The sequence below is a fragment of the Nansenia antarctica genome, assembly GCF_963989245.1.
Source record: "Nansenia antarctica genome assembly, chromosome: 2".
Taxonomy (NCBI): Eukaryota; Metazoa; Chordata; class Actinopteri; order Argentiniformes; family Microstomatidae; genus Nansenia; species Nansenia antarctica.
In genome coordinates, this window is record NC_137675.1 from 25,113,910 (window position 1) to 25,134,041 (window position 20,132).

The window sequence follows — 20,132 nt, forward strand, 5'->3', positions numbered from 1 at the left end:
TGTGTAGATTGTGAGTTGTAATTTGTTACGGATGTTGTATTAATTAAGTAATTTATTTTACATTTATGGCCTGCTTGATCTCTTGTCACATTGTTTACAGTAATTTTCAATTACCATAATATGATTTGGTGACTATTGTTATCAGGTTTTTTGTTGTTGTCAAAAACTGTTTCCCTGCATCTGTTCTGCTGTCCTCCACTGTATGAAATCAATATGAATGTTTAGTTCCAAGTGTGTGTTTTGGAAAAAACTTTTCTGAAAAAGTCTTCTGTCTGCACTTCTATTCTCCTATGTACATTCTAAAGTGGTAATAATAGGTGATTTAAATCTAAACTGGTAGGATTATATATTATTTATATTGTAAATAATTGTAACTTGCATATATGCCAATGACACTGTTGTGCATAAATCCGATACATTTTTCTGTGATTTTGTAAATAACACATATTTAATTTTTCCAGAATCAAGCACCAACCTCAGCCCAACAAATGCTCTCTCCCATACAGCGGATGTATAGCTCAGAAATAGCCTGGTCAATTGTGGCAATAGTACTTAAGGTGTTGCCCCCATTGAGCATGTTCCCACTTATGGATACCTGGACATTTGGTTTGACTTTGACTTGACGTTCAGAAAACCGCAGAGAACAGCAGACAGTGGACTGTGCAATCAACCTTCATGCCAGTGCTTGATTATGGTGATGTCATCTACAGCCACTACTCTTAAACCTTTGGATGCCATCTAGCGCCCTTTGCTTTATCACAGGTGATAGTTGTAATACTTCTCATTGCATTCTTTATAAAAAAGGTTGTCTGGACCTTGTTAAAGTCCTATAGATCTCTTCATTACTCCATTTTTGTGTATAAAGCCTTACTGAATAAACTCCCAGCTGAGCTTACCTAACCTCGTTATTGAAGTATAACAACATAAGTTACCTAACTTGTTCTCAGAGATGGGGCTCCACCAAATTGGGTAAATCCACTTTTAGTTGTGGTGGCGCACCTCACTGCAGAACAATTCTGCAGAGAATGTTTCAATTGGTTGGTCCGAGGCCGCTAGGGCAGTTTACAGTTTTGATTGAGGAACCTCCTTGTTGAAAAAATAGTTTTTCTTGACTGTGTTTCATTACGTTCTAATGTTGTATGTGTATAATGTATTATTGTAAACGGTGTATGCAGGGCTCCATTGTAAAAGAAACCTTGGTTTCAATGGGACTCCTTGCTAAAATAAAGGTAAATAAAATATGTGTAGGCCTACTTTCATTTCGTTTCGTTACAAAGTACATCAATGTCATAGACACAATTAACACAACTGGTCTTAACAATGAGAATGCCCCATACTAAATATAGTGCTTACTCCAAAGGATATATCTAGACCAGAGCTATATTTGCAGACAATACTAAACGTTGTTCTATTGAAATTCGTTCTCAGTGTCTGTGAGTTACATCTGTTAGTTATGTGTGCGTCTTTGGAGAGTGACGTGATTTATAGCGTAGCAAAAAGTGTGCCATGGATGATGTGTGGGTCAGTGATGGCACGCGTCCCTTCCTCATTACAATATTTAAATCCTCGAACATCAGCCCCCCCCCCCCCCCCCCCCTCCCCCTCTCTGACTCAAAACACACACACACACACGCGTGTGTGAAGCACTTCTTTCAAGTGCACGCTGAAACAAGGTTTTAAAACAAATATCTCTGAACATTAGGCTATTGCCCTCGGCGTTTGGATCATTGGATAGGCCTAGCCTATAGTTAGTTGATACGCGCCCGATAGCCACAGCAATATATCATATTGTGTGTCTAGTCATAGTGGTGGTCTAGTGGATAGTGAGTTGGACTTGGGATCGGAAGGTTGTGAGTTCAAATCCCGCCTGAAGCCACACCACTACTAGTGTGCCCTTGGGTAAGGCACTTAGCCCTCAGTTACTCCAGGGGGAATGTCCCTGTAATTCGTAATTGTAAGTCGCTTTGGATAAAAGCGTCTGCTAAATGGCAAAATTAATTTAAAATTAATATTCATATCGTTGAAAAGTATATAAAGTGTTTCCAATTGTGTGCGAGCAGATCAAAAGTGTTCACAGAGACAATTCAACAGCAGCAGGCTACACAACGTATTCGCTCGAGCCTTGTGTGGATATTTGCCAAATAAGATCGATAGCTATACTTTATTGATCCCCGAGGGGAAATTAAGTTAAAAAGTTTAAATTAGTTAGTTACATCAGTAAAGTAGCATATATGAACATCTAATTAATTATTTATATAGGCTATATGTATGAAAGGCTGATATAAAGCAATATACTCTAGGACCAGGAGTGACGACAGATGCTGAAAATCGTCACTGTTGGTGCCCCCTAAATCAATATGCGCAGTTGGGATAATAATAATAAAGTAGAAATGCACTTAAGACATTATATATATATTTTAATAATAATAATAATAATAATCTTTAAAGCATAGTAGTCTAACCTACGGTGTATGAGACATGGATGTCACGTGACTGAAATTAGTCGAGACTAGTAGTTTGTTATACCAGGAAATAAACACACTGGAGCTTAATGTGTCCCACATGACAATACAATACAATGTCCCAGATTACCCAGATTATATGCAATTATGCATTCAATTAAACTTGAAAGTTGTTTATTCCAAAATAGTAACAACCACATCATTCATTCACCAGGAGTGGTAAGGACGGGGAGTATGTACAACTACTCTTACCCTCATGTCTTACCTTGTGTCCTTCATCTCCACCACCAACCCAACCGTCGTCCTCCTGATGTTGTAGAGAGGTTAAACTACCTTAGTTTCCATGTCACGCACAGCTAGCCTAGGGGGGGCGGTGGCAGCCTGGCAGGGAAAGACCGAGTGAAGGTGTCAGTCAGACCTCTAAACACACTCTTTCCATCCAGCTTAAGACCAACAGCCAGTGCTGATGCAGGGCTCGACATAAGGCTTGTCCGCTTGTTCGGGACAAGTACATTTTATGTTTGGACAAGTGGACTTCCACCTGCAGTTGTCCGATGGACAAGTCAAAACAAAAAAACAAATCAATATTTAATATCTGCAAACATTAATTCCTCCTTCCGGTCTGAATAGTAAAAAAAAATAGCAAGCAAAGCGATGCCGCGCCTCATTCTCGCTGTTTCAGTCTCTCGTAGTTCGTTATCATCATAGTTCGTAAATTCGCTCAGAGCGCCAGAGCGCACACTGCGTTCAACGTCATAAAGAGACCAAGTCATTTGATTGGACAAAAGGCATTCCATGAGTGCTGATCAGATTCCAGAGCGAGTTTACGAACGCAGCCATAGTGTTGTGGGTCTCCTGTCACTAGTGCCATTCACGTGAACATGCGCATATTCGCTTCTTCTCAATGCCGCTTATTTTCATGTAGTTCGATGCGATCGTATATTTTAGGTTTGAAGTTTTAAGACCAGCACATCGCAATACGAACTTCAGAATGACACTAATGATAGATTTCTCAATTTGAATATAGGATACTATCCAAAGGCTAGCAAATAAGATTGCTTCCATTGGGGAGGGACTGTACCCAGTGAGCAATAGACGTCTTTTCAACCTCGCGTCTACGTTTGGTCATCATATAAACCAGTATATTACGGCTATATTTTCTACTTATCTTAAATGCATTAAAACCGTTATTAAACCCCTCTAAACTGTCAGAATACGTCCCAGGCGTCATGTAGTATGAGATTCATATAGTCTAGCATAGTTATCCTAGCAGAAGTGGTGGTTTAAATTGCGTCTATACGTCGCTGTCCTTTAACCCAGATAAATGCGGTCTGTGTCTAAACCTGTTTTAGTCTAGCAGCACGTTGAGTTTAAATTAATACCCTAAACGCCTGTAGATTGTCAAAATATGTACCAGACCGTCATTTAGTCTGAGATTCCATGTAGTCTAGCATAGTTATTCATGCAGAAGAGGTGGTTTAAATTGCGTCTATACATCGCTGTCCTTTAACCCAGCTAAATGCGGTCTGTGTCTAAACATATTTTCTACTTATCTTAAATGCATTAAAACCGTTATTAAACCCCTCTAAACTGTCAGAATACGTCCCAGACGAGTTGATGCATCCACACACGCACGTTTGACAGCTGACCCCACAAAACTTCTCTCTGGTGCAAACAATATGTGTGCTGGGCTGGCGCTGGCAAAAAAGTATCAAAACTCGAAAGGTTCGATACAATTGGATGTATCAACTCGTCTGGGACGTATTCTGACAGTTTAGAGGGATTTAATAACGGTGGGAATAGTACTCGGACGTTTGACAAACTGTTCGGCACGTATCGGACACTAAAAAGAGTAGTTCAAAAAGATTAGTTCGTTCATTTTCGCCCATCATTAATCGACACAGCTAGCCCTTCTTGCCATGACTCCGGCGTTTATTCAGTAGGCTATAACAGGTCAAAACAACTAGACCAAACGGCAGCAAACACAAATCAATAACAGGTCACGTCGACCTTAAATAACAGTGTACCAGTGTACAATAACTAACAGCTAACTCTTACAGTAACATGTGGCCTGTGTTTTTTGCAGTTCAATTAAAATGAGCATTATTACAAAACATTTAAAACACAGTGGACGTGAAAATGGCGGATCATTTGCATTCCGTTCATAACAAATGATAAATTTGTGCCAGGCAAACTCAAAATCCAAGTTTCATTTGAAATTATTTCGAATACCATTTGAACCCAGGTCTAATCCCCCCCCCCCCCCCCCGCCCCCCCCCCCCCCACCCACCCAGCAGCCTCAAATACTACAGAACCTAACCCCCCGAGTAATCCACCTATATATCTACACAACACTATACAACAGAACGACACAATGTAGACCAGGTCATTTCAACGTACTCCTCTCCTAGATTATCTAATCAATTATCTGACGATGTGCCTTTCTTCATTTGAGCTGTCTGGAGCCTCTCGAAGCGCCCCTTTAAAACATGTGTGGACTGCACTGTTCAAACTCCTCGTCAAAGCCTTCACCGCCTGTCTAGAAAAAAGAACGGTGTCCGGTCTGAATACGTTACGCTATTATTCTGGGATCCGATCTTCGAAAGGGAAACACTTGATTATTTGCTTTTACAGCTCCTAGCGACAGCTTCTAGGAAACTAAAAAAGCTGTGTGTGTGTGTGTGTGTGTGTGTGTGTGTGTGTGTGAGTGTGTGAGTGAGTGTGTGTGAGTGTGTGTTTGGCAGGCGATCGTGTAGTAAGAATGGTTGTAATTAGTATGCTCTCATGAGTGTGTGTGCTGCTTTTACAGTGTGTGAACCGTAGGACACTGCCAGTTAGGATGGGGGACGACTTCGCGCAATGTTCTCACAGGGTGTGTGTGTGTGTGTGTGTGTGTGTGTGTGTGTGTGCGCGTGCGTGCGTGCGTGTGGTCAGAGGTCTACATCTCGTGGGACATGACTTCGTGCCCGGCGGCCAGCCCGTTGGCCTGTGCGGTGGGGGGTTGTGGGGGTGGCACGCTGGGGTGGCCGTTGGGCTGGGGGGGTCCGCTGGGGGGGTGGCCGTTACTCTCGTTGAGCCTGCGGACGCGGTACACCTCGTAGTGGATGCTGCCGGTGATGTCTTTGATGTTCTGCATGTGGGTCCTGAGAGAGAGGGGGGGGGGGAGGAGAGGGGGAGAGAGCGGAGAAGAAAGAGAGAGAGAGGAGAGAATTATAGATTGTCTGAATATATAGATTGTGTCAAGTCCACAAATCAAAAAAAGGAATGCTATTTATGTGACACTTTGAAATTCCCAGGGCAGGAAATGACATTCTATTTGAGCACTAGGGAGGGAGGGTGTGTATGTGTGTGTGTGTATGTGTGTGTGTGTGTGTGTGTATGTGTGTATGTGCGTGTGTGTAACCACTCTGACTGCGGTGTGTTGATTAGTGGAAGTAGTAGGTCCCTCCTTGTCTTAAAACCAAGCTATAAGCTCTCTACACATTGGAAACACCATGATTGCGACGACCTCTCTCTCTCTCTCTCTCTCTCTCTCTCTCTCTCTCTCTCTCTCTCTCTCACACACACACACACACACACACACACACACACACACACACACACACACACACAGTCAAATAGGAACCATCCCCCTGCATTAGAGGATGCAGATGAATAGAACAATGCAACAGATGTAGATATTGTAAATAGAGACATGCACAAATAAATAATATCTTGTTGCCAATAGCATACTTGTGCAAACATCTGAGTCATGTAATTGACCCAGGCTTAATTCACTAGGACATTTGAAGAAGTTGGAAAAAAGGAGTCAGAATGAGAGGCGTGTCTGAGAAAGTGAACACGAACAAGAATAATTGGGATAAGAGAGAGAGAGAGAGAGAGAGAGAGAGAGAGAGAGAGAGAGAGAGAGAGAGAGAGAGAGAGAGAGAGAGAGAGACACACACACACACACACACACACACACACACACAGAGAGAGAGAGAGAGAGAGAGAGAGAGAGAGAGAGAGAGAGAGAGAGAGAGAGAGAGAGAGAGAGACAGAGAGACAGAGAGACAGAGAGACAGACAGAGACTGTTGGAGCCATTTTCCTTGTTTATTGAATTTAGAAGTTTGGCCTGGGTTTTGTCTTTGCTTGCATTTCTGTTTTGTTTGTTATAGTTATTTTGGTGACAGGCGTGGTTCATGGGGTGGTTTGAGCTGCATTGTGGGGGGTGCCCGGTGTTGGTTGCCACGCCCATTCTCTAGCCAGCTGATTGGAATTGGTATCTGTCTGGTTAAAAGAGTGGGCAGTAAGCCAGACAAGGAAATGTTAGGCACAGGGTAGCCGTATGGTTTTTAACCACACACACTGTAAAGTTTGATAGCATTGTGCTTTACAGAAGACGCTTTGTATTGGAGGAATAGAGAAAATGAAATAAAATTCGAAGCTACAAAGTAAATCGTGTGGAGTGCTATCAATAAAAATGTGCGTTAGAACCTATCCCTGTGTTCTAAAAGACACGGCTTTAGCCAGGAAGCTTAGCCGTGACAAATTTAAAAACCTGGCTTGAATATTATCGCCGGGCGCACTGTTCGTCACAATAGTTTGAGACGCGCGCCTCTGCATCGGAGGAGCAGCCTACAGCAGAGCTCGGAGATCCAGAGAGGACGCGACGTTACAGCAGTAGAGGGGAGTAGTCACGACTTCCCCCTCTTTAAGCTAAGTACCTCTCTTTGGCATTCAGGACTGCTTGGTGCGCAATTTATATAGATATCCGATCATTTGATGTAAGGTTTGTGGTTGACTATTGAGTGTTTGGTCTTCTCAAGGGAAACCTGGACAGCGACGCCCAGGAGTGGACGGAGTAATCTAAGAGCAATGAAATGCAAGCAATAATGAATAAAAGCACTTATGACAATTATTGCTTGCATTTCATTGCTCTTCCGTGTGAGCGCACCAAGTTTACCACGGCGAGTACGAATCTGTTTGACAAACTCCCTTTCAGCTGTGGCTTCATCCTGATTTGCAATCGCATCATCGTTCTTTTCTGCCATTTCGTTAATTTAATTATGCTTTTGCGACTTTGAGTGTTGTGATTAAACACTCAAATAGTCAACCACAAGCCTTACATCAAATTATCGGATATCTATATAAATTGCGCACCAAGCAGTCCTGAATGCCAAAGAGAGGTACTTAGCTTTTTAACTTACAATCGCTGTTCAAACAGGTATAACTTGACACTTGAAATAGTCAAGTCAATGATTATCCCAAAGAAACAGATTTTATAACACAAATCATTAGAGAAACACAAACATGAATATAAATCAAAGCGAAGAGGGGCCGAAAGAAAGTGAGTTGTTTTAAGGACTTCAAATGATGTGAGGTTAGTCACAGATTTAAAAAAAAAACATTTATAGACATGAATCAGAAAGGACATGGTACGTTAAATCAATTAAACAAGGCTGCATTATTGGTTTTTCAACAAGATATGTGCAAAGTGTATTGTAGCAAAGTCAAAACGAAAGGCTTCAATTTCTGGAAACACTGAGAGTCACCCTTCCACAGACCCTTAGCCTTCCATTCAGACAACATTCATACTAAATTACCAACTTTCAATGAGTAAAAAAGACAAAGAGAACAAAGCCGTAGTTACAGGGTGTCACATGATGCTCTTACCGTAGTTCCAGGCCGGTCATATGTTACTGCACCGACAGCTCTCCGCTGGCATGCTTCATGTAGTGCATGTGTAACTCAGACTGGTGGTCAAACGCTGCGTCGCACTCGAGACACTCCCACTCCCCCCTGTGTCTGCGCCACTCGCTCTCCACCACACCAGCTGTCTGTGCCATGTGCTCTGGCTGCTGCTCTTCATCATCATCATCCTCCTCCTCCTCCTCCTCTTCTCCGCGGGGTTTCTCCATCTCTGATCCAGAGGAATCAGAGGTAGCAGAGGAATCAGATTCGGACTCTGACGACGACGAGCCGGAACTCGAAGATTTGGACGATTCAGAAGTCGACCCGTCAGAGCCGGACGAACCGGACGTGGACGATCCCGACTCCTCCGGCCCAGAAGCCGGAACCTTCTCAGCCGCAACCTCCTCCGAGCCCGACTCGTCCCCTTCGTCCTCCTCCTCTTCTGCATGTCGGTGTTGTGGTGTCATCACCACCTTTGGGTTCCCAGAACCGGTAACAACCAGCCTCTTCATCTCCTCGAGGCGCCTCGGGTTCTTTCTCCCCAGCGGAGTCTTGCTGGCGCCGAGGTAGACGCCTACGTGCCTCTTCCTGTGATTGGTCAGGTTCCCCATCTGGGCGAAGTCCATCTGGCACAGGTTGCACTTGTAAGGCTTGGCGCCCGTGTGTGTGTTGTAGTGGCCCTTGAGCGCCGACGGGACGGGGAAGCTCTTGTGGCAGATGTCGCACTTGTGCTTCCTCAGGTCGTGCCTCTGGAGGTGCTTGTCCAGGGAGACCTCGTCCTTGAAGCCCTTGGTGCAGGCCAGGCACCAGTACGGCTTCTGCTTGTGGAGCTTGGCGTGGTTCCTCCAGCTCTGCCGGGAGTTGAAGTTCTTGTTGCACTGGTCGCAGCGCAGGAGCTCCTGGGGGGAGGCGGCGGGGGTGGGCAGGTGCCCCCTCCTGTGGTTGACCAGGTGCCCAGCGCGAACGAACGCCTTGCCGCAGCCGGGGTGGTCGCACTTGTGGTGCAGGGGTCTCCTCTTGTCCGCCAGGGCCTCCTGCTCGTGCATCTTCTGGTGGTTCCTGAAGGAGTAGACCTTGTAGTAGACCTTGCCGCAGACGGAGCAGCCGTAGACGCGCTTCTCCTCCGCCGACAGCATCGCCACGCGCGGCCGCACCCTGACGATCTCCGACGGCTTCACCTGCCGGGAGCAGTCGAACATCTCGCCGTCGACGTCTTGTCTTTCGTCAACCCCGTCCACGTCTACGTCACTGTCCTCAATGCTGCCAGCGCCTCCTCCTTCTTCTTCTACCTCCTCCTCTTCCTCCTCCTCAACCATCACCAAGGTAACGGAGGTTCTCCGCCTTTTCTCCGGTAGGGCTGTCTCTGCGGCGGTGTTGCTCGTCCCGTTGGCGGCGGGCCTCGTGGCGGTCTGGCGCCGGTTCTCCTCGTCCTCGTCCAGAGCATGCATCCACAGGTGGGTCTGAAAGGCCTCCCAGCGGGTGAACTGCTGCCCACAGTCCTGGCAGCGCATACTGCACAGCTTCATCGTCTTCTTCGGAACACCGGGGGACAACTCTTCTCTCTCTTGTTCCTCCTCTTCTCTCTCTTGTTCCTCCTCTTCTCTCTCTTCTCTCTCAACCACGGCAGAGACGTCCTCCATTGCTCCTCCGGCGTGGCGGGCGGTAGGCCACGGTTTTTGTTTTTCGTCTTCCGGTTTTAATATTTTAGTAGATTCAGTTACTTTAATGTTATCCAAGCACAGCAATGTAACATGTTAAGCTCCTGTCTGGTTATGTTAGTCAGAGTTAGTAGAGTGTAAAAGCGCCTCCTTTACCCGGGGTAAACATACTAACTAGACTCGAGGATGCTAGCTTTCTGCTTAGCTCAGAACACGGCTGCTGTCTCGCGAGAGCTGGATAAACTTGGTGCGCACACGGAAGAGCAATGCAATTAAATTATTAAATTATTAATAAATAATAATAATAATAATATAATAATTATAATAATAATAATATAATAATTATAATAATTAATTAATAATAATAATAATAATTCAACAATAATAATTCAAGTGCTGGCGGAGGGCAGCATCTCATCTTCCACTAGGAGGAAGAAAAGCGTCCCGACGTTTACAGCATCCACACCAACAGAGTACAACCCAATAACTCCAGTCCATACCCGCGCAACCAACGTGCGCACAGCGCTACCGTCTCAGCAAACGAGACAAATTGCAAATTCGGCCTTAAATGAACAGACCCTGGTCAGTGTTATGGAAAAACAACATAGCATAACAGAAATTATGGTAAAACAATTACAGCAGTCCCTTCTTCCTTCAAAGGAAATCCCAGTTTTCAATGGTGACCCACTTATAGGTAGTATACATACATTTAAATGTAATTAAAATTGTTGAGTTGATGTATTATTGCTAGAATCAAAGACATCAATATATGGACTAGATATCTGTCTATCCATCTGTATCTGGCTCCTATTGTGTAGATTGTGAGTTGTAATTTGTTACGGATGTTGTATGAATTAAGTAATTTATTTTACATTTATGGCCTGCTTGATCTCTTGTCACATTATGTACAGTAATTTTCAATTACCATAATATGATTTGGTGACAATATTGTTATCAGGTTTTTTGTTGTTGTCAAAAACTGTTTCCCTGCATCTGTTCTGCTGTCCTCCACTGTATGAAATCAATATGAATGTTTAGTTCCAAGTGTGTGTTTTGGAAAAAACTTTTCTGAAAAAGTCTTCTGTCTGCACTTCTATTCTCCTATGTACATTCTAAAGTGGTAATAATAGGTGATTTAAATCTAAACTGGTAGGATTATATATTATTTATATTGTAAATAATTGTAACTTGCATATATGCCAATGACACTGTTGTGCATAAATCCGATACATTTTTCTGTGATTTTGTAAATAACACATTTTCCAGAATCAAGCACCAACCTCAGCCCAACAAATGCTCTCTCATACAGCGGATGTAGACTAGCTCAGAAATAGCCTGGTCAATTGTGGCAATAGTACTTAAGGTGGTGCCCCCATTGAGCATGTTCCCACTTATGGATACCTGGACATTTGGTTTGACTTTGACTTGACGTTCAGAAAACCGCAGAGAACAGCAGACAGTGGACTGTGCAATCAACCTTCATGCCAGTGCTTGATTATGGTGATGTCATCTACAGCCACTACTCTTAAACCTTTGGATGCCATCTAGCGCCCTTTGCTTTATCACAGGTGATAGTTGTAATACTTCTCATTGCATTCTTTATAAAAAAGGTTGTCTGGACCTTGTTAAAGTCCTATAGATCTCTTCATTACTCCATTTTTGTGTATAAAGCCTTACTGAATAAACTCCCAGCTGAGCTTACCTAACCTCGTTATTGAAGTATAACAACATAAGTTACCTAACTTGTTCTCAGAGATGGGGCTCCACCAAATTGGGTAAATCCACTTTTAGTTGTGGTGGCGCACCTCACTGCAGAACAATTCTGCAGAGAATGTTTCAATTGGTTGGTCCGAGGCCGCTAGGGCAGTTTACAGTTTTGATTGAGGAACCTCCTTGTTGAAAAAATAGTTTTTCTTGACTGTGTTTCATTACGTTCTAATGTTGTATGTGTATAATGTATTATTGTAAACGGTGTATGCAGGGCTCCATTGTAAAAGAAACCTTGGTTTCAATGGGACTCCTTGCTAAAATAAAGGTAAATAAAATATGTGTAGGCCTACTTTCATTTCGTTTCGTTACAAAGTACATCAATGTCATAGACACAATTAACACAACTGGTCTTAACAATGAGAATGCCCCATACTAAATATAGTGCTTACTCCAAAGGATATATCTAGACCAGAGCTATATTTGCAGACAATACTAAACGTTGTTCTATTGAAATTCGTTCTCAGTGTCTGTGAGTTACATCTGTTAGTTATGTGTGCGTCTTTGGAGAGTGACGTGATTTATAGCGTATAGCAAAAAGTGTGCCATGGATGATGTGTGGGTCAGTGATGGCACGCGTCCCTTCCTCATTACAATATTTAAATCCTCGAACATCAGCCCCCCCCCCCCCTCCCCCTCTCTGACTCAAAACACACACACACACACACACACACACACACACACACACGCTTGTGTGAAGCACTTCTTTCAAGTGCACGCTGAAACAAGGTTTTAAAACAAATATCTCTGAACATTAGGCTATTGCCCTCGGCGTTTGGATCATTGGATAGGCCTAGCCTATAGTTAGTTGATACGCGCCCGATAGCCACAGCAATATATCATATTCATATCGTTGAAAAGTATATACAATGTTTCCAATTGTGTGCGAGCAGATCAAAAGTGTTCACAGAGACAATTCAACAGCAGCAGGCCTACACATCGTATTCGCTCGAGCCTTGTGTGGATATTTGCCAAATAAGATCGATAGCTATACTTTATTGATCCCCGAGGGGAAATTAAGTTAAAAAGTTTAAATTAGTTAGTTACATCAGTTAAGTAGCATATATGAACATCTAATTAATTATTTATATAGGCTATATGTATGAAAGGCTGATATAAAGCAATATACTCTAGGACCAGGAGTGACGACAGATGCTGAAAATCGTCACTGTTGGTGCCCCCTAAATCAATATGCGCAGTTGGGATAATAATAATAAAGTAGAAATGCACTTAAGACATTATATATATATTTTAATAATAATAATAATAATCTTTAAAGCATAGTAGTCTAACCTACGGTGTATGAGACATGGATGTCACGTGACTGAAATTAGTCGAGACTAGTAGTTTGTTATAATAGGAAATAAACACACTGGAGCTTAATGTGTCCCACATGACAATACAATACAATGTCCCAGATTACCCAGATTATATGCAATTATGCATTCAATTAAACTTGAATGTTGTTTATTCCAAAATAGTAACAACCACATCATTCATTCACCAGGAGTGGTAAGGACGGGGAGTATGTACAACTACTCTTACCCTCATGTCTTACCTTGTGTCCTTCATCTCCACCACCAACCCAACCGTCGTCCTCCTGATGTTGTAGAGAGGTTAAACCATGTCACGCACAGCTATAGTCTAGGGGGGGCGGTGGCAGCCTGGCAGGGAAAGACCGAGTGAAGGTGTCAGTCAGACCTCTAAACACACTCTTTCCATCCAGCTTAAGACCAACAGCCAGTGCTGATGCAGGGCTCGACATAAGGCTTGTCCGCTTGTTCGGGACAAGTACATTTTATGTTTGGACAAGTGGACTTCCTCCTGCAGTTGTCCGATGGACAAGTCAAAACAAAAAAACAAATCAATATTTAATATCTGCAAACATTAATTCCTCCTTCCGGTCTGAATAGTAAAAAAAAAAAAAGCAAGCAAAGCGATGCCGCGCCTCATTCTCGCTGTTTCAGTCTCTCGTAGTTCGTTATCATCATAGTTCGTAAATTCGCTCAGAGCGCCAGAGCGCACACTGCGTTCAACGTCATAAAGAGACCAAGTCATTTGATTGGACAAAAGGCATTCCATGAGTGCTGATCAGATTCCAGAGCGAGTTTACGAACGCAGCCATAGTGTTGTGGGTCTCCTGTCACTAGTGCCATTCACGTGAACATGCGCATATTCGCTTCTTCTCAATGCCGCTTATTTTCATGTAGTTCGATGCGATCGTATATTTTAGGTTTGAAGTTTTAAGACCAGCACATCGCAATACGAACTTCAGAATGACACTAATGATAGATTTCTCAATTTGAATATAGGATACTATCCAAAGGCTAGCAAATAAGATTGCTTCCATTGGGGAGGGACTGTACCCAGTGAGCAATAGACGTCTTTTCAACCTCGCGTCTACGTTTGGTCATCAAATAAACCAGTATATTACGGCTATATTTTCTACTTATCTTAAATGCATTAAAACCGTTATTAAACCCCTCTAAACATTCAGAATACGTCCCAGGCGTCATGTAGTATGAGATTCATATAGTCTAGCATAGTTATCCTAGCAGAAGTGGTGGTTTAAATTGCGTCTATACGTCGCTGTCCTTTAACCCAGATAAATGCGGTCTGTGTCTAAACCTGTTTTAGTCTAGCAGCACGTTGAGTTTAAATTAATACCCTAAACGCCTGTAGATTGTCAAAATATGTACCAGACCGTCATTTAGTCTGAGATTCCATGTAGTCTAGCATAGTTATTCATGCAGAAGAGGTGGTTTAAATTGCGTCTATACATCGCTGTCCTTTAACCCAGCTAAATGCGGTCTGTGTCTAAACATATTTTCTACTTATCTTAAATGCATTAAAACCGTTATTAAACCCCTCTAAACTGTCAGAATACGTCCCAGACGAGTTGATGCATCCACACATGCACGTTTGACAGCTGACCCCACAAAACTTCTCTCTGGTGCAAACAATATGTGTGCTGGGCTGGCGCTGGCAAAAAAGTATCAAAACTCGAAAGGTTCGATACAATTGGATGTATCAACTCGTCTGGGACGTATTCTGACAGTTTAGAGGGATTTAATAACGGTGGGAATAGTACTCGGACGTTTGACAAACTGTTCGGCACGTATCGGACACTAAAAAGAGTAGTTCAAAAAGATTAGTTCGTTCATTTTCGCCCATCATTAATCGACACAGCTAGCCCTTCTTGCCATGACTCCGGCGTTTATTCAGTAGGCTATAACAGGTCAAAACAACTAGACCAAACGGCAGCAAACACAAATCAATAACAGGTCACGTCGACCTTAAATAACAGTGTACCAGTGTACAATAACTAACAGCTAACTCTTACAGTAACATGTGGCCTGTGTTTTTTGCAGTTCAATTAAAATGAGCATTATTACAAAACATTTAAAACATTTGCTTTTACAGCTCCTAGCGACAGCTTCTAGGAAACTAAAAAAGCTGTGTGTGTGTGTGTGTGTGTGTGTGTGTGTGTGTGTGTGTGTGTGAGTGTGTGTGAGTGTGTGTGAGTGTGTGTTTGGCAGGCGATCGTGTAGTAAGAATGGTTGTAATTAGTATGCTCTCATGAGTGTGTGTGCTGCTTTTACAGTGTGTGAACCGTAGGACACTGCCAGTTAGGATGGGGGACGACTTCGCGCAATGTTCTCACAGTGTGTGTGTGTGTGTGTGTGTGTGTGTGTGTGCGTGCGTGCGTGCGTGCGTGTGGTCAGAGGTCTACATCTCGTGGGACATGACTTCGTGCCCGGCGGCCAGGGTTGTGGGGGTGGCACGCTGGGGTGGCCGTTGGGCTGGGGGGGCCCGCTGGGGGGGTGGCCGTTACTCTCGTTGAGCCTGCGGACGCGGTACACCTCGTAGTGGATGCTGCCGGTGATGTCTTTGATGTTCTGCATGTGGGTCCTGAGAGAGAGGGGGGGGGGGGAGGAGAGGGGGAGAGAGCGGAGAGGAAAGAGAGAGAGAGGAGAGAATTATAGATTGTCTGAATATATAGATTGTGTCAAGTCCACAAATGAAAAAAAGGAATGCTATTTATGTGACACTTTGAAATTCCCAGGGCAGGAAATGACATTCTATTTGAGCACTAGGGAGGGAGGGTGTGTATGTGTGTGTGTGTGTGTGTGTGTGTGTGTGTGTGTGTGTGTATGTGTGTATGTGCGTGTGTGTAACCACTCTGACTGCGGTGTGTTGATTAGTGGAAGTAGTAGGTCCCTCCTTGTCTTAAAACCAAGCTATAAGCTCTCTACACATTGGAAACACCATGATTGCGACGACCTCTCTCTCTCTCACACACACACACACACACACACACACACACACACACACACACACACACACAGTCAAATAGGAACCATCCCCCTGCATTAGAGGATGCAGATGAATAGAACAATGCAACAGATGTAGATATTGTAAATAGAGACATGCACAAATAAATAATATCTTGTTGCCAATAGCATACTTGTGCAAACATCTGAGTCATGTAATTGACCCAGGCTTAATTCACTAGGACATTTGAAGAAGTTGGAAAAAAGGAGTCAGAATGAGAGGCGTGTCTGAGAAAGTGAACACGAACAAGAATAATTGGGATAAGAGAGAGAGAGAGAGAGAGAGAGAGAGAGAGAGAGAGAGAGAGAGAGAGAGAGAGAGAGAGAGAGAGAGAGAGAGAGAGAGAGACACACACACACACACACACACACACACACACACACACACACACACACAGAGAGAGAGAGAGAGAGAGAGAGAGAGAGAGAGAGAGAGAGAGAGAGAGAGAGACACACACACACACACACACACACACACAGAGAGAGAGAGCAACAGACAGAGAGAGAGAGAGAGAGAGAGAGACAGAGAGAGAGAGAGAGAGAGAGAGAGAGAGAGAGACAGAGACAGAGAGACAGACAGACAGAGAGAGAGCAACAGACAGAGAGAGAGAGAGAGAGAGAGAGAGAGAGAGAGAGAGAGAGAGAGAGAGAGAGAGAGAGAGAGAGAGAGAGAGAGAGAGAGAGAGAGACAGAGACAGAGACAGAGACAGAGAGACAGACAGAGACTGTTGGAGCCATTTTCCTTGTTTATTGAATTTAGAAGTTTGGCCTGGGTTTTGTCTTTGCTTGCATTTCTGTTTTGTTTGTTATAGTTATTTTGGTGACAGGCGTGGTTCATGGGGTGGTTTGAGCTGCATTGTGGGGGGTGCCCGGTGTTGGTTGCCACGCCCATTCTCTAGCCAGCTGATTGGAATTGGTATCTGTCTGGTTAAAAGAGTGGGCAGTGAGCCAGACAAGGAAATGTTAGGCACAGGGTAGCCGTATGGTTTTTAACCACACACACTGTAAAGTTTGATAGCATTGTGCTTTACAGAAGACGCTTTGTATTGGAGGAATAGAGAAAATGAAATAAAATTCGAAGCTACAAAGTAAATCGTGTGGAGTGCTATCAATAAAAATGTGCGTTAGAACCTATCCCTGTGTTCTAAAAGACACGGCTTTAGCCAGGAAGCTTAGCCGTGACAAAGTTAAAAACCTGGCTTGAATATTATCGCCGGGCGCACTGTTCGTCACAATAGTTTGAGACGCGCGCCTCTGCATCGGAGGAGCAGCCTACAGCAGAGCTCGGAGATCCAGAGAGGACGCGACGTTACAGCAGTAGAGGGGAGTAGTCACGACTTCCCCCTCTTTAAGCTAAGTACCTCTCTTTGGCATTCAGGACTGCTTGGTGCGCAATTTATATAGATATCCGATCATTTGATGTAAGGTTTGTGGTTGACTATTGAGTGTTTGGTCTTCTCAAGGGAAACCTGGACAGCGACGCCCAGGAGTGGACGGAGTAATCTAAGAGCAATGAAATGCAAGCAATAATGAATAAAAGCACTTATGACAATTATTGCTTGCATTTCATTGCTCTTCCGTGTGAGCGCACCAAGTTTACCACGGCGAGTACGAATCTGTTTGACAAACTCCCTTTCAGCTGTGGCTTCATCCTGATTTGCAATCGCATCATCGTTCTTTTCTGCCATTTCGTTAATTTAATTATGCTTTTGCGACTTTGAGTGTGTTGTGATTAAACACTCAAATAGTCAACCACAAGCCTTACATCAAATTATCGGATATCTATATAAATTGCGCACCAAGCAGTCCTGAATGCCAAAGAGAGGTACTTAGCTTTTTAACTTACAATCGCTGTTCAAACAGGTATAACTTGACACTTGAAATAGTCAAGTCAATGATTATCCCAAAGAAACAGATTTTATAACACAAATCATTAGAGAAACACAAACATGAATATACATCAAAGCGAAGAGGGACCGAAAGAAAGTGAGTTGTTTTAAGGACTTCAAATGATGTGAGGTTAGTCACAGATTTTTAAAAAGCTCTTTTTTTTCAGCTCTATGACGAGTGTGCGGTCAGAAAAGGAGAGTTGAGTGAAAGTCCCGTAGCCCGGTCTAACGTTAAGCAAACTAGAGTTTCAGAGTCGTTTGCGGCTGTTACACCGTATGAAAAGGGCTCACGAAGGCACCGTGAAATAACCAATTCCATCCAGCATTACCTCGCTAAAGACATGGTGTTTATTAACACTGTGAGCAACGAAGGGTTTAAAAAACTAATCCAAACGCTGGATAAAAGTACTAACAACCGATCTGCGGTCGAGCCGTGCACTTCATACATTACGACGAGTTGAAGAGTTGCCAGCAAACGGTATACTTTTCCTGCTTTATCTATCTATCTATACAGAAAGGACCTATTATTTTTTACTGGACATTTTTATTATCACTTTATTTAACTTGATTGCAGTATGTGCAATATTTAGATGCTGCTCCTGAGCCATAATTAAATAACCTTGTTTGTAGAAAGGTCCTATTTTATTTTCATATTGGAATTGTTAAAAATGTTTGACACTTGAGAGAAACAAAATGGCAGCTGTTTAAAAAACCCATACATAAATATGTTGTTCCAATTCATATCTTTTAAGTTCTCATCCTTGCATTAGAACAGTTTGATGGCATTAGAGCAGTTAACAGTTTGATGGTATCTTGTGGTAATGCTCTCTGAAATTAGCCCATGATAGACAGATTCATCCAATCACCTGCCAAGTATTTTTGAAAGTACCTGCCCTTTTCCAAACAGCTTCCAATGAAGCTCTCCTAGATGGTTGTGTGAAACAAACCACCTGAGTCAGGTTAGTAATGCTCCATCACATGTTTTAATCTGAAGCTTGATTTTAAAGCAACCCAACTTTAAAGCAACCCAATGTAAGTTTAGTTCTTTCACACGTAGCTCGGGCTGTGGGGGTGCTAGAGGAGGGAGCCTCTAAGTCCCCTGAAGACGTACAAACAAACTGCACGTTGATACGACCTTCCTAGCCGGAGATATGGCCACACTTTACAAAAACTTCCTCTTTTTTTTTTTTTTTTTTTAATTCAAATTAAATTAAATCGCAATCGCAATATCTGTCCAAATAATCGCAATTCGATTTTTCCCCCAAATCGTGCAGCCCTATAGACATGAATCAGAAAGGACATGGTACGTTAAATCAAAACAAGGCTGCATTATTGGTTTTTCAACAAGATATGTGCAAAGTGTATTGTAGCAAAGTCAAAACGAAAGGCTTCAATTTCTGGAAACACTGAGAGTCACCCTTCCACAGACCCTTAGCCTTCCATTCAGACAACATTCATACTAAATTCCCAACTTTCAATGAGTAAAAAAGACAAAGAGAACAAAGCCGTAGTTACAGGGTGTCACATGATCCTCTTACCGTAGTTCCAGGCTGGTCATATGTTACTGCACCGACAGCTCTCCGCTGGCATGCTTCATGTAGTGCATGTGTAACTCAGACTGGTGGTCAAACGAAGCCGGAACCTTCTCAGCCGCAACCTCCTCCGAGCCCGACTCGTCCCCTTCGTCCTCCTCCTCTTCTGCATGTCGGTGTTGTGGTGTCATCACCACCTTTGGGTTCCCAGAACCGGTAACAACCAGCCTCTTCATCTCCTCGAGGCGCCTCGGGTTCTTTCTCCCCAGCGGAGTCTTGCTGGCGCCGAGGTAGACGCCTACGTGCCTCTTCCTGTGCTCGGTCAGGTTCCCCATCTGGGCGAAGTCCATCTGGCACAGGTTGCACTTGTAAGGCTTGGCGCCCGTGTGTGTGTTGTAATGGCCCTTGAGCGCCGACGGGACGCGGAAGCTCTTGTGGCAGATGTCGCACTTGTGCTTCCTCAGGTCGTGCCCCTGGAGGTGCTTGTCCAGGGAGACCTCGTCCTTGAAGCCCTTGGTGCAGGCCAGGCACCAGTACGGCTTCTGCTTGTGGAGCTTGGCGTGGTTCCTCCAGCTCTGCCGGGAGTTGAAGTTCTTGTTGCACTGGTCGCAGCGCAGGAGCTCCTGGGGGGAGGCGGCGGGGGTGGGCAGGTGCCCCCTCCTGTGGTTGTCCAGGTACCCAGCGCGAACGAACGCCTTGCCGCAGCCGGGGTGGTCGCACTTGTGGTGCAGGGGTCTCCTCTTGTCCGCCAGGGCCTCCTGCTCGTGCATCTTCTGGTGGTTCCTGAAGGACTCCGGGTAGGAGTAGACCTTGCCG